General features: G+C 40.8%; 1 protein-coding gene across 8 annotated transcripts in view; it reads left to right on the forward strand.

The window, feature by feature from the left end:
- The window catches only part of tanc2b (tetratricopeptide repeat, ankyrin repeat and coiled-coil containing 2b), a 157,975-nt gene that overhangs the window by 45,475 nt on the left and 96,696 nt on the right, over window positions 1–15,804 (forward strand). The window contains exon 1 of one of the 8 annotated variants that reach the window (XM_030399501.1): window positions 12,593–12,954. The exons of the other annotated variants lie outside the window; for them this stretch is intronic. The gene's annotated coding sequence lies outside the window, so the exon portion shown is untranslated. Of the gene's footprint in view, window positions 1–12,592; window positions 12,955–15,804 lie in introns of those variants that run through there. 8 annotated transcript variants of the gene reach the window in all.

Raw genomic sequence — 15,804 nt, forward strand, 5'->3', positions numbered from 1 at the left:
ATAGAGATTGGATCTTCTGAATAATCCACACTCATTGGGTCATGTTTTACTGCAAGACTTCACGGCCACTGACAGAACCGACCTCCCCTCTGCTGTCAGTGTGGTTGTGTATTTATATGTGAGGTGGGGAGGAGAGCGAGCAGTAGAGCACGACCGGAGTAACCTCCAGTGTTTTGATATCTGTTGCAGTCACTTTGCAGGATATCCACTCCTCTGTGCAAATGACAAAGTGGCTGCTGCACTGAAATGTCTGTATCCCACAGTTCGTCACACGTACACACACACTGCTACCCACTGCTGACACATCCAAACTCTCTCATTTCAACTTCTCATGTTGAATATTTTCCAGTTTCTTCTCTGGCCTATGATGGTAAACTTAATATCCTGAGTTGTGGACAAAGCAAGGCACTTTAGGGTGTCATCGCAGGCTTTGGAAAACAATAAATAATTGCCAGATTAATTGATTGTCTCAGCCCAAATTTTGGGCTTCACTGTGGACATTTTAATGGGAATTTTTTTTATCATATTCTGACATTTCATAGACCAGACAACTAATCAATCAATTTAGACGGTGATCGACAGATTAATAGATAATGAAAATAATCACAAGCTGCAGCCTTATCTGAGGATGAAACTCAGAAATATTGTTACAACGTTATTTATATAGAACCTCAGATTAAGAGGTGCTTTACAACAACATCGGTACTGACAAAAAGAAAACACAAAGCACAAACAAGAATAAAACATTTATAAATATATCCAAACACAAAGACAGGAAGCAAACAGAGAAACACCCTTGAAAAAAAAAAAACGCCTCCTCAAAAAATGAGTTTTTAAGTTGTTGACAGCAGTCAACACTGTGTTTGTACAAAGACATGTTTTCTATTTGCTTCTCTCCAAGGACATCTGGAGGATCACTTCTGCAGTAGCAACCCTGACTTATCAGCTACTGACAGACAGGGAGCGCTAGAAAGCCACATCCCACTTGGCTCAAAGAGAGGACTCTTAAAAACTGCCCCATGTGTGGATGCGCCAGCTGTTAGATTGGTCCGTGGTTCAAATGTGAGATTGGGAGATATGATGATCGTCGGCTGTGTTTGATGCAGTTTCGAGTGAGCGTCTCTCTTCAGGAATGCCAGCGCTCTGAAGGGGGAATTTACCCGCTAATCTGAAGACAACAGATGAGCCAGCTGTCCCTTGATCTGTGCTGGAGAAATTGTTTGTGCCCCGAGTTGCTAAGCTGGTGAATGGCATTTTTAAAATTGAATAACACAGATTAGCTGCTCTGATTGTGACGATGCTCAAGTGCATAAATCTCTGCTGTGACACACTCAGGGAATAGGGTTTTTTATCTCAGGAAATTACATTGGGTAGCCTGTTTTGTCCGGCTAATATAATAGGCTGAGGCACTGAGGCACTGATTTGTCTTATGAGAAATTTTCTCACACCTTTTGTGTTTGGTTCATCAGGTTCGATCCAAAGACAAACCAGATCTATTGTTGCCTTTTAGCTCTGGTCTGGTTTTTTTTTTACATTGATGCTAAGTTGTAATCTTTACGTCATAGGACTGACAGCTCATTGATTGGACAGTTTTTTTGCAACTGTCATCCTGCATCATCATTGCAACATGGACGCACGTGGAGAAAATCAAACTTCTCATTCTATATTCTTTATTCCCTGTTAGGTTATAAAGTTGCATATCTTCCTGGGAGGATTTTTTTACCTGGGTTTCTGTGGTCATAACAGCAGATGAGCCATTTGTAGAGGAAGCTCATTATGAAGCTGATCAAAGTTCAAAAATAATAATAATAAAAAAACATCCAGGGAAAGACAGCGCAACACATTCAAACAAAACAACTGCATAAGGAGGCCTTAATTCAATAGGAGCCCGTATGATCGCCAGTAGACGTTAGGGAAGGAGCGAGGGTGGACTGTCCACTAGTTAAGTGATCGGGAATGGTGCTGTTCTTTTGGACTGAAAAAAGGTAGCATAAAAAGCTGAAATGGATCGCCGAATATACTTGGACAGCTGTTGATATATCTTGGTGGACTGCCCAAGTAAAGTATATGTGTGGGAAACACCAAAAAATGTATCTGTTGGATTGGTTTCTTCTGATTTTTGAGGTATTATGAGGTATTATTATTCTGATTATTAGTGGGATGAATACTAAATTACAATATTAAATTGCTCATTTTGAGCCATGTAGTAACGCTGTAGCTCAGCATCTAGATTCTCTCTTATTTGCTCCTATCAAATTTCCAGCAGCCACAAGTCATGCAGATCTCACTGAGCCTTATGCTTTATTTATATCGGGAAAATGTGCTGTGTTTTGTTCTCAGACACTGTCATTAATAGTTGAGTCAGTCTGTAACTCGCTTCCATTCTTCTCAGTCCAACCACTCTGCGATTCATCAGACGCCTCTTAAGATCTGTTAGTGAATGCTCACTTGAGAGTGTAGTGTAATCTCACACCCTGAGATTCATGCTGTTTAAACAAGAAGGACAAATGTCTTGCAGTCACAGCAGCAGCAGTGTTGAGAGATCAGATTCAGTCTTTTTTGTTAAGACACAGGCTTCAACTTGTGTTTGCATGTAAGGCTTTCTTTGAGACACAGCAGCGCACTGTTACTGCTGCCCGTGGCGGTTTCATGTACCACTACGCCCATCTGGAAAGCCAAAATGTGAATGAGAAGGAAAGTGTCCCCTCTTGGTCTCAGATATTACATTGTGCCTCGAAAAAAGAAGCACTGAGGAGGCGTTTGTTTCATTTTTGTGGTGTTATTGGTAAAATTGTGACTGCCATCTTCGTCTTACTCCCCATCATTGTGTCTAGACTTGAAACAAAGTCAACCGCCTGACACTGCAATTACAGTTTATGGCACTGGCTGATTGGAAAATGAGAAATGGGGTTAAAAGGTTGGGGTGCTGGACAGGGAGCTGGTGCATGACTAATAAGCACTGAGGGATGGGCCTGAGTCGAGCAGACCAGATGTAGTTTACACACATTCCCACATGCTCACACCGGGAAGAGAAATTAGGGCTGCAAGTCACGATTATCTTCATTGTCCATTAGTCTGACGAATAATTCCTCAGTTAAAGATAGAATAGGTTGCCTGTTGCTACTGTCAGGATGAGAAGGTTGACGAACTTAATGCGATTAAAACTTTAAAACATTAACTTATCTGCCTGACATTTGATAGATTTCCATCAGTAGGGGTGGTTGTTAAATTGGTATATACATCAAGAATGAGCATTTATGTTTGTTTCATTTCTTATGCCTCAAACAGCCAGATTGCTTGACAGTACACTCGCCATAAGCTAACGTTAGCGACCAGCCATCGAGGTAGTGAAGATAGATCCACTTTTTCAATCCAAAAGCTAAAAAGTAAGTCCCCTCGGTAAACAGTTCTTGATCAGAGCATAATCGACAAACATCTGTTTCTTTGTTTCAATAGAGAGCACCCTAGTGGCAGAAGCTGCATATTATAAATGAAAATCTATAAAATGTGACAAAGGTCAATTAGAAATACTGGGAACACACTTATTTTTGCCTTACAGGAACAGAGAAGCAGCTATGTTCCTTCCGTCACTCAGAACGTTTCCCATCACTCGACGAGTCTTACGGCAGCAGGTGCTTGACAGGAATCAAATTGGTCCCCCTAATCACAGCACTCTAATTGATGGCTCATTTTCCACAGTGGTGGAGAAATCTAATTAGAGATCATCAGATCAGCAAACAAGCTTTGAGCTCGGAGGCACGTGGAGTGACACAACTGCCAGGCTCAATGCAGTCAGTGTAATTATTGTCAATCTTAAACTGCAGATAAGCAGATAAATTCTTATAAAATCAGATCTTACAACTGTAAGTTTTAGATACTCAGTGCAAGTAGTGTAAAGCATATTGGTCTATATTAAGCATGTAGGTAGTAAACTTATCATTAATGATGTGCTTAAGTTACTGTTAGACTTTCCATGATTGAGAATGCACCATGTTTTCAATATCAGTTTTTTAAAACAAAACATTTAATTTCCAGACAAGATCGAGACGATGAACCTTCATGTACACAGGACATGTTCATGTATGTGTGAACTCTGTGGTTGATTGCTTGTTGCAGAAAATACTGTGAACCCTTTTTGTTTTGTACAAAGAAAATTAAAAATCAAGTGTTAGAGATGGCACAGGAACCGTAAAGATAAAATATATATCCTATAAACATTCTCTTATATCAGAAAGGTGAAAGGTTAGAAAGATAACCTTGGTCCTCATATTGCATCGTTGGTTCCAGCATGTTTTTAAACTGCTTATGCTGGTATTTGGTGATTTAACTGTGAAGCATGATCTTTTTTAAAATAATTACATGGTGTGATTCAGTGAATTTAAAGACAAATACATTCACATTGTTTTAAGAATTCTTTGAAAAACAATTAGTCAGTGTTTGTCTATGGAAAATCTATTATTATGTAAATGTGGACTGAATTTATGAGCAGTATCCCGGGAGACTCGGATGTAAACAGATGTAGTTACATCCAGATCTAGTTAGTGGTCCATTTACGCACCACACTCGCACCATCATATATATTATTTTTGCTTATGTGTTTATAAATTATTTTGTCCGTTTGGTAGTCAGCGCACTTTAGAATCTAATAAATGCAATGAAAGAACATGTATATGCAGATGTTGCACATTTACATATATATTGCTACTTACATTCAAAGCAAGCTGTGGGATATTCAGCGACATTAGTGACTGCGTTTACTGCGCAGAAATTAATCATTCCACCTATCAGATCGATGCAAGAGGCTGCAGAAGGAGCAGCGGCAGCAGCTTAACACGAGCTGAGTCTGGCTGATCTCCACAGAGCGACAGATTGGCACCTACTGCTCCACAGAATGTCCTCTTCCGTCCTGTATTAATGAACCCAGAGATGAAAAAACATGAATGAACGGAGGGATTTCAGTGGACATGTGGGAACGTTGTGCTCCTGCAGAGGGATATCATATCTAGCCCTGCAATCACTAGATTGCAAGATGTGTTTATAGATCCAAATATCTATTTTTGGTGTTGTCAGAAATGATTTATGCTCAGTTTAAGGGCTCCAACTAACAATTTTTCTTGTTAGTCACCATTCTTCCAAATAATTTCTTGATTAAGTGATTAATTGTTTGATCTAAAAACTGTCAGAAAAATGTGAAAAATACCCATCAGATTTCCTAGAGCCCAGAGTGGTCTCTGCAAAAGCCTTTTTGTACAACCAGCAACTCAAGAAGAGCAAAGAAATTCAATTAAAATTCACAGTAAATGGAAAAAAGCAGCAACTCCTCACAATGGATGAACTAAACCCAGAAAATATTCTAAAAATTACTTAAATGATTAATCAATTATCAATAAGTTAGAGCAACATCACCAATTGGATTGAGTAATTAAAAAACATAAAATTTTCTGATTGTTCTTGTGATTTTTTTTCTCTATGACATCATACTGAATATCTTTGGGTTGTGAACAAAACAAAGACGTTTGAAGACGTCATCTTGGTGCTTTGGGAAATGCTGATTGATTTTTCGCCATTTTCCGACATTTTATAGACCAAACACCAGAATAATCATCAGATTTGTCGAGAAAGAAAACAAGCATTAGTTGCAGCCCTCCAATTAGTAACAGTTACATTTTCTGTTGATTGCCTGATCATTTGAGCTCTACTTGATTTGTATTCGGCTCAGATTTGTTAATGTTATGCTCCTGTAGAGCGTAGATTAATCTGTAAATGCCTTTTTATCACATGCTGTGCATTAGCAATCTCTGTATGTCTTAATTCCCTGCTGAATGTGAACAATAAGATGCTGTATAAACTCAGACTGCAGACCGCAAAGCAGACAATGAATCCATGAATCAATATGTTTGGACTCCTTTCAAGAGGGGCTTTGACCTTTGGTTACTAAGGACAACCACATCATGGCTAAAACCTCCCCGAGCTTCACTGCAACACGTCATGTAGTTGTTTTTTTTTCTTCTTCAGATATTGATATTTCTAACAACATGTGTCATATCACCTTCACATGAAATGTATACGAGTTGACTTTCCTGTCGGGAGCAAGAGGCGATGACATCAGTGTTAATACTGGTAGCCAGGCCAGAGACCACTGTTCAAGACTGTGTGTCAACGTTTGATAGCATGACACATGGAAAATTTGACAAATTCAACATTTGTTGAACATCGGAACACTTTTCAGGGTAAAACAACACATTGGAAAACCCGTTAGCTTCAGTTAGCAAACATTAGCATTTAACCACTTCCTAACTAACATCACCATTTCATTGTCTACCATGATACTACTGTAAAAATGACATTTTTTGTTTTTTTTTAAGCCTGGAGGTGAAACAGACTGGATGAAATTAAACAGTGTTTACTAGGTATTGGTTGGATGCTAACGGAGGCTGATTGGTTACAAACATGTATTTTACCTTAAAAGTGGCCCTCAGCTGCTCATCCTTTTGTAGCATGACGTCAGAGGAAATGTCAAGTTTTTACATGTCTGGTTTTCAGAAACACATGGCCAACATTTATTGTGGTATAATTTGTTTTCCTCATCAGATTTTGAGATATAAAGTGTTAAAGGAACTGTCAGAAAGGTCTTATTTTCCGCTCTTCACTTAGTCTCTTTCCTCTGAGGATTGCCTTGTATATTTCCCCCGTCTCTGTTGAAAGCTCATTATCATTTATAAGGTCTGTTGGACAACTCAGTGTGCAGCCGGTCTATAAAGGTTTCACGAGTGGTCATCAGCAGGAACACCTCATCACTTCCTTGCCTATAGCCTCATCGTCCATCTCCTCAAACCAACAAAAGAAAAGAAGAAGTTGCTCCTCTCGAAGGGTCAGAAACAATATAACCAGTGTCGGTTAGGTGGGCAAATGGACCCCGAAGCTGCCAACCTCATCACCGGGCACCTGTGGCCTTGTCACCAGGCAACCATGGCAACAAAGCTGTAGCAAAAGGAAAGTGTGCTGAAGGTCAAAGACAATTCAGACGGAGAGTCGAGAGGGCTGACGGCTTAGAGACGGCCGACCCAAGTGTCAGCGAGGCACTCTCCTATCTCGGCGAGTGTGGGAGGCACTTATGGGCCCATCATTATGGTTCAGTGGCACCACTTGATGCACATACCGCCCTGGTCAAGGCCACCCGTGTGTCTCGACAGAATTACCTCCTTTAAGTCCTTCAGGCTCAAGAATGTGACCAGCTGAAACCTCCTCTACGGTCCTTTCTGAGAGTCATGATTGTGGCAAATCAGTATCATGATATTAAAGAGTAACTTGACTCTAAATCCTCTTTTAGGGTTGAATAATTATCACGAATAATAAATGTAGGGTTTTTAATTTCTGGTGCCTGTCTGTAGAGTTCACTACAACAGCGGTTCTTTGGCTTTTTCCAAAGAAAAACACATCTCAACAACTCTACATCATCTCTACAAAATCTGTGATAAACCTTGTACTCCGTGCCCTTGTGGTACAAGGCCAGTTCACAGTAATAACAATCAACTGCTGGTTGAGAGGAGAGTTGTGTTTCATCACCCTGACCACTTGAGATGGTAAAAATCTAGATGCTACAAACTCATGGAGAATTTATACGAATAGCAGCACATATAACTTCTTTTTTGGAGTCAATAAAAAGAAATCAAGAGTGTTTATGCAGCAGTAGTTAGGTTGTAGAGATGGTTATGTCGTCCACTTGGCTGTAATGATTGTAACGGGAGACAAAGGACTTGTTGTAAAATCCCAAATCAATGGTGTTAAAGCTGAAACATGATGTCAAGTTTCTCCTGAGCTGCATCTAACAATTCTTTTCATTGCCAATTAATGTATGTATTTTCTTAATCGATTTAGTAGTTGTTTGGTTTATAAAATGATCAGTATTTCTCAAACTCTTGTCTTGACAACAACCCAAAGATATTCAGTTTATTGTCATAAATGTGCAAAGAAGAGATTTTTGACTTAATTTCTTAAAAAGTAATTGTTTACAGCTCTCAGATCCTTCTTTTCTCCATTATATAGTATTTTAAATTTGCATATGTTTTGGTGTTGAAATGTTTTTTGGACAAAACAAGAAATGTCAAGACTTCACCTTGGGGCAACTTGGGGCTATTTTCACAGTTGATAAGTCTTTAATGTTAATAAGGACAATCAACTTTTAATCCCGGGTCAAATGACTCTGCAGTAGTCGATCTTATCGGCTGTGTAGAATCACAATATCTGGGTGGACACAATAATTTTCGCAGTTTTCAGGTTTGCGACGTGACAACGCGCCTTGAAGTTAAGGCTGCTGGCTTGATAATCTTGTTAAATTACTTTTCAATCTGTGTGTGTTCAAGCAGCGCTCGAGCACCATTCAGTCGGTGCCAGGAGTCTGAAGTCAAAGATATTAAAAAAAGTAACCACTGGTATTGTGCATTTGCAGCTTTCAACAGAGATGAAGTAGACGTGAGATGTCTTGCTCCTGACTAGTTTCATCATCGGCTCCCGAATAGAAAATGTGTCCGATTCAGAATGATTGAAGCTTTTCAAAACAAGCTTTAACGTCCTCTGGATGTAGTGTAGCGAAAAACACCCTGAACAAAACAGAAAGGCAAACCCGTCTCCTGGAGATGAGAAAGGAGAAAGTCAGTCGCCTTTTTGTAGCGAGTTTACCTGCTTTTAAAAACCCTATAGATGGTAATGTGGTGTAAAAGTGGTATAATAAAGTGCTGGGTCTCCAGAACAGCTTCAACAGCATCCCTCCCCCCAAGAAATATGTAGTACAAAATATGATGTTTTGATAGAGATTAATGAAGACTGAATTCATCTTGCCACCTTAGTTTCAGCTTCCTGTTGTTGTCCATTCTGGCTCACTTTTATGGCTTACTTGGATGCCAGCCATCACTACTGTAATCAGTAACACCTGAGCTTTTCCTGCAATGACAAGTCAAAATGTGCTGTGAAAAAGGCCCATTTATATTAGTTTTCCTTCAGTGTTTCACTTGCACATGTACATGCTGTCCTTTACAGACAGCAGACAGCTTATTCAAGTGCCGAATAAAAAAACTAAATCCCGTCAAGTGCTTTCTTTGCTGTAATAGCTGCTACTCACTGCTGCCAATGGTACTCAGCTGCACATTGTTCCTTTTGTATCACCATCGTCGCAATAATCACACTGAAGCACATCCTCTTATGCTTTTTTTTGCTATAGCGCACTCTGATGTGTGAAGATGGCGTGAATCATGTCTCAGTTTGCCGAGCCACCAGTCTGCCTCCTGCGTTCAGCAGTTCCTGTGTGATTGCCGTCATAAATCTGTACTAAAGGCCTGATGCGTGTATAAAAATCAGCACAGCACACGTGAGGCTTGTTCCATCAGCTGCAACACTGCCCACAGCGGGGGTCTCGAGGATCCCACCGATACACAACACCGCCGGTGGTTTGACGGCTGTTCTCGTATCGTTCCGAGTAATTTCACTTGCCGTGTGTGACATTTAAATGTAGAGTCTGTGGCTGCGGCCCTCCCATGCAGCTCTTTTGTAAAACGGGAGCTGTATATTCCAGTTCTAGCGTTAGGGAGTGGGCAGAACGATGCGTGGGTAAGAGAAGCGTTGGTCTAACCTCTCCTCCACTCTCTGATCACAACGTCAATAGTGGGAAGTCTCACTCCGTCTCAATGTGTCCGCTTCCCTTCCCTTACCTCTTAGTCTACTCACTTTCCTGCTGTCCCTCTATGGCCCTTTCCTCTTGTTCATTTCCTTACACTTCACACTCCAGACTGGAGCTTGAACAAAAATCAGACTTTGATTGTGATGTCAGAGTTTGTTGCATCCTTCCATCTGATACTTCCTTCTGGATCTGAGTCAACCCTCTGCTTAATGCTGACAGCTTGATTACAGGGTGTTCACGGCTGAAGTGTGACTGATATTTAGCAGTTGGTGTTACTGTGACCTAGATATGGTGTCCTTTCTTTGGTGGCAACTGAGCAGGGATATTGTTGGCGGTGTTTTATGGTCATGGAAAGTGATCAGCCTTCAACATCTGATCGCTGGTAAATCATTAATGCATGTATTTGCTGTGAGCGATGGCTCGATTTGTGTCCTGTTGGAAAAGGAGACAACTTTGGGAACATAACATTGGTTGGGAACATAAAATGTAATCAGAATTTATCTATTCGGATCTGGCAACATGGTTTTACATTACTGAATTTTTCAATGAAGCATACAAGTTGTTTGGTCTGTTAAATGTTAGAAAATACCGAAGATACCCATCACAATTTCAATGTTGATGTCTATTTTCTGGATTGATTAATTAGTTGTTTGGTCAATAATATGTTGATCAGTGTTTCCTGGTCCAGGATTACGTCCTAAAATGTCTTGTTTTGTCCACAACCCAAAGATATCCAGTTTACTGTCCTTGAGGAGTAACGAAACCAAAACATATTCACATTTAAAAAGCTGGGATCAGAGATTTTACCCGGAAAAATTGCTCACAAATAGTTGACAACTAATTGATCATTGCAGCTCTACGGTAAATATTCTTACCTTTGTAAGTATTTAATAGTGTGCAACACTGGGATTAACTTGCTCGGTTGTTTTTATCTCTTGTGTTTTTACTGTAATGTGTGGTTTGAGGCTGCAGTTCCCTTAATCCAAGACAAGTTTCTACTATGGGAGTCAATAAAGTAACCTGAACCTTATCCAAAACCCAAAGCTATTCAGTAAACTATTCAAAAGAAGATTAAGAATATTGGCATTTTTTTCTTAGATTAGTTTACACAGCTTGGTGTGGTACCTGATGCCTTAAACACCTGCTTTTCTTTAGCCGTTAAAGTAGGACTCCAACTAACGACTCTCTATTATTGATTAACTGATTGATTAATAATTTCACAATTAATAAGGCTTTCAGATTACTTGTATTGACCAACCAACAGTCCAAAACCCAAAGACTCTTCATTGGCCACCGTAAACAACAAGGGAAAGCAGCAAATCCTCACATGTAAGAAGCTGGAGCCAACCAATGTTTTTGCTTGAAAAATGGCCTGAACGCAAAATGCGTCATCAAAACAGTCCTCTTATCTTCTTTTGGTTGACTGATGGACTAATCGCCTAATTGTTGCAACTGCTACCTTGATCATGCACAGATGTGTTGCTCATGTGCACTCGGGGGCAGTGTTGCATTCACTGAACTGATTAAATGGGAAACTAAGAAAAAATAATCAGACCCTGAAAATTAATCTTGATGTGAGAATGAATTTAGAAAATGAATTACAGCCTGAAAGTGCTCGCAGCAGCTCTGCCAAGGTAGAGCTGTCCTCCAAATGTTGTTTTGATAATTAAAAATGCACCTAAAACCACTGTAATTGCTTGTTCATTGGCCCATCGCCGAACTTTCCACCAGATTTTATTCAAATCTGTTAAGAGGCTTTAGAAATGATGTGCTAACTAACAGAAAAACAAATATACCTTTTGCTTACACATATTAGTCCTTTACATTAGCAAAAAACCAAACATTTTATGGCAAAATTGCACGATAAAATACATTTAAATCCGGATTTTAGAGGTGCATGATGCTGGAGTAGAGTATTGTAGTATAGCAGGCACAGCGCCAACGTCCTGATTATTGAGGTAAGCCTAAACGTTGGCCCAGCACCAATCCTCAGGGACATCCTTCCCTGTTTGATACACAGGACAGCAGATACACTCAACATGTAATTGAGATTTTCAAGATCATGTGAGCATCTCTGCAAGCTTCCATGAGCAGCTGTTACCCAGAATCCCCCTCTCTGTGTCCCAACACATAAAACAATTTAATGAATCTTCACATAGGGCGTGTTTCAGCTTCACTCCCTGATGGGCAGTGAGCGCCCTGGTGTATTATTTCACTCTGATACTGGAGCTCTAAAGATGTGTACATCGATGTCCTTATCCATATAGAAGGGCATGTAAACTTAAAGCAGTGGCTTTTCTGTACGTCTAAAATAGAAAACAAGGTGAAGAGACAATTTCAGACCTGATCTGGACTCCAAAGAAGGGACTCACTGCCGTTATATCTCATGAATTCATGTATATGCCTGTATACAGGGTCAGCATGGCAAATGGAATTTTGTGAATTTGGCTAGCTTGGCCAGGATTGGTTGGAAAAAAAAATAAAAATACTTGGGTGGCCTGAGCACGCAAACAGTATGTGTGGGAAACACTGCAATCTTAATGTTGAACATTGGATCTAAAATGTCTTAGCCTTGACATAATATTTCAAAAGACGATAGATTTTTCTCCCCTGACCCTCGCTAAAAAAAAGAAACTATTTGCTAACTCATGCACCGAGTTTACCGCCTGTTTCCATACTTCACGATCACCACTGTTGCCATTCAAACGGCGACTAATGAATTGATTAATCGTTCAGTCCTCGCCCAAGTGGAGGCAGAAAGAGCAATCTCTCTTTGAGATCTGTGGCTTTGAAAGAGTTAAGGAATTCTGCCCTGGCTGAAAGAGGAGAGAGAAGGACGATGAGGGAGAGTTATTGCTGCCAGTGAGGGAGAGGAGGAGGAGGAGGAGGAGAGTGTGCGAGCGAGTGAGCGAGAGAGAGAGAGAGAGAGAGAATTGCCTGTCTGCCTGTGTTTGTGAGCGTGTGTGTGTGAGAGTGTGTGTGCATGCGAGGCTCAGTGAGTGTATGCGTACTGACACCTGGCGCTCGCCCTCCCTCGCTGCTCACATTGTGGAGAGCTCTCTGCCTGTCTGGGCCATTCTTTACCTCTCTCTCTCTCTCTTTTCCCTTTTTATTCCCTCCGTCTATCTTTTGTCCTCTCCTCTCTGCCCTTTTTTTTTTGCTCCACGCGTTGTTTCTCTTCCTCTCCGTGCCCCTACAATCTCCTCCTTTTGTTTAGGATCTCCCTTACTATGGTGCAGGATTTTTATTGCCTGGGCAGACGAGGCGCTCGACTGACAAAGGTGAGCCGGATGAATCGGGGCGGGAGGATGGATGGATGGATGGATGGATGGATGATATAGAGGTTGTGAGTGTAGGGAGTGGTGGAAACTGGCTTTGTAAAGAGACACTATTCTTCAAGACTCAGCCGTTAATTGTTTCTCAGGATTTTGGTGGTTTGTCTGAGCGGCTCTTGTTGCTGTGTAGGCGTCTTAATGTGCATTTTTTAAAGGTGGGGGGTTCAAGTATGTGATTTAAGAGCAGTGTTGAGTGTCTGTAGTTAGCGTGGCCTCAGCAGCATGTGTCAAACCCTCTCTCCGTCTGGTTTGTTGTGGCTGCTGCGCTGGGTGTCACCTTGACCCAGGTAGTGGACTCAATTGGTGGCATGGTGCCACACCTTAAGCATGGGACACTGTAGGAGTGTGGTGTGTGTGTGTGTGTGTGTGTGTGTTACTATGGATAGATACTGAAATGATGGATGATGGAGTGAGAGGATGAGAGTGGCCATGGTGTCTGACAGATGGCCATTAGTGGAGAAAATTGCATGAGAGAGAGAAATGAAAGATCAAGTGTCTCCTGGTAGTGATTCACCGCGGTCTTCACGTAATATCTGTCGCTCTTCATGTCTTCAAGTTTATTAATAACACCCAAGTATCTCTGTTCGCTGCTGCTGATTGGTTTCCACAAAATGATGTCACCTCTCACTGTTTTCATCTCGACACCTCTCGTCCCTGTAGAGCTGGGTATCCAACCTTGATGTTCAGACCAGATTTAACTCAAAGTTTTGAACTTTTTCTAGACCTTGGAATACATTTGTGAGAACTTTGGGTCTGTTTTTTTAAGGTTTAAACTCACATACAACTTAAATACATCCATTCAGTCTTTATCTAAAGTTCTCAAAGTTGGTACAAAATGCTTTGTTTTGATTTCTTCTTCATTTAATCAGATGTTTAAACCGTAATTTACATGATATCTGAGGTTCATTACGATTTGGATGTATTTTTGTAGGTCTGTCTGTCGTGATGATGTCGCACTCATTGAGTAAGTTGTTGAGATAGCAACACAGCATCATTGCTAAAAATAAGTTTGAAGCATCAGACAGGTTCTATAAGTTATTAAGAGTTATCTAAAGGTGGAAATGAAAATGAACGCTTCAAGATAAACCTGCACATTGTTATCCTTTATTCCTTCTTAAAATGTCTTGTTTTGTCCAACCAACAATTCAAAATTCAAATATATTTATTTCACTATCACAAGAATCAAAAGAAACGTAGCAAATCCTCTCAAATGAGAAGCTTGAACTCAGGCATGTTTGGCATTTGTGCGCGAAACATGTCTTAAAAGTATTTATCAGATAGCTAATCAATGACAAATCATTCAGCTCTAATGTGATAGATGTTTTCGTCCAATCGACACGTTGAAATGTCGGCAGTTGGCAGCTGAAACTTGACAATTTCCAACCATGTTTGTGGTGACAAAAACTGGAGATGTTGAACGAAAAGTCAGTACATCTTTACTTTATAGACGGGATATAAACATGATCTTTTCTGAACCCTGACCAAGCGGTTTTGTGCTTAAACCTAGCCAGAGCATAAGTACAGAGTTGTCATGACACAGAATAGAAAACTGAACATAAAGAAAAGTAAGATGCAACTTTTGTCAGCGTGACACAGCTGGATACTTTTCAGGATACCTTTCCCGCCTTGTTTAGACTGACAAAGAACAGAAATTCCATTCCAGTCCATGTTGGACTATTTCAGTCCAAAACGTGATCTTTGGGTAATAAATGCTGTTTGACACGATCAGCACGCTTATGAAATACATGGCCTTTGCAGTGTGATTAAGCTCCACTGCCCAATTCAAAGCCTAATGAGCCTGTTATTATATTTAATATTATGTGATAATATCGTCTGACGTTAGCCCTCTGTATTTCAGGCGAGGTGGGACGCCTCCGCTATAAAACGCTGCTAGAAACCATGCAATAATATCCTTAAATGTCACACTGTGTGGCCCCTGCTATTATCGTGGTTTGGCTAACATCAGAGACTTGCTTTAGTAATTAAACTCTGCTGTCTTATTGGTATTGTATGGAGCTCTTTCTAAAGATATCAGGCTTTGCTCACTAGTCATCTACTTCCTCTGTCACTCTCTCCCCCTCACTCTGTCATCACTTCACTTACTGTAACTTTCTCCTTCTTCCTCGCACACTCTGTTACTCTCTCTCCCACCCACTCAGATATTTCTGGAGAACAAAAGGAGAGAGAAGAGAGGGAGATAAAACGGTAGAGCAGGGAAGGCTCAATGTACCAGCCCTGCGTAGGCTAATGAGTCTTCGCCACTCCATCCCCCCCCCTTCTCTTCCTCCCATCCTCCTCAGTCCTCCTGCGTCCATTTATCATCTCACGAGCAAACGTGTCCACCTCAAGCCCTTTCAGGTTCTCCCACCTTGGTGTCGTCTTTGTCCTCTCCATTCATCACGGCCGCCACTCTTCCTCCTCCTTCATCTCTTTTCATCAAACCCGTACGCTCCGACGTATTTTTTCATCGCAGCTTCTTTTTTCACATCGCCGTTCCTCCTCTCCTTTCATTCCTTCCGGAGTGGTTACTTTTCTTACACCCCCTCATCTTCCCTTTTCTGTCAAGTCCCACTCATTCCGCCCATTCATCATTAATTTATTCATGTTACTACAGGTGTTAACGTTTGCCATCTCAACTCCTCTCTCTCCATTTGTATACTGTTTGTTCTTTTTTTTTTCATCCAAAGGACCCCAATCCATATCTAGCAAACCACACACTGACACATATACACACCCCGAATTCTCCATAAACAAAACAGCCCCCTCCATTGTGCATTCGGCCGTGAGAAATATGAA

The sequence above is a fragment of the Sparus aurata genome, chromosome 20 (assembly GCF_900880675.1).
Source record: "Sparus aurata chromosome 20, fSpaAur1.1, whole genome shotgun sequence".
Classification (NCBI taxonomy): domain Eukaryota; kingdom Metazoa; phylum Chordata; class Actinopteri; order Spariformes; family Sparidae; genus Sparus; species Sparus aurata.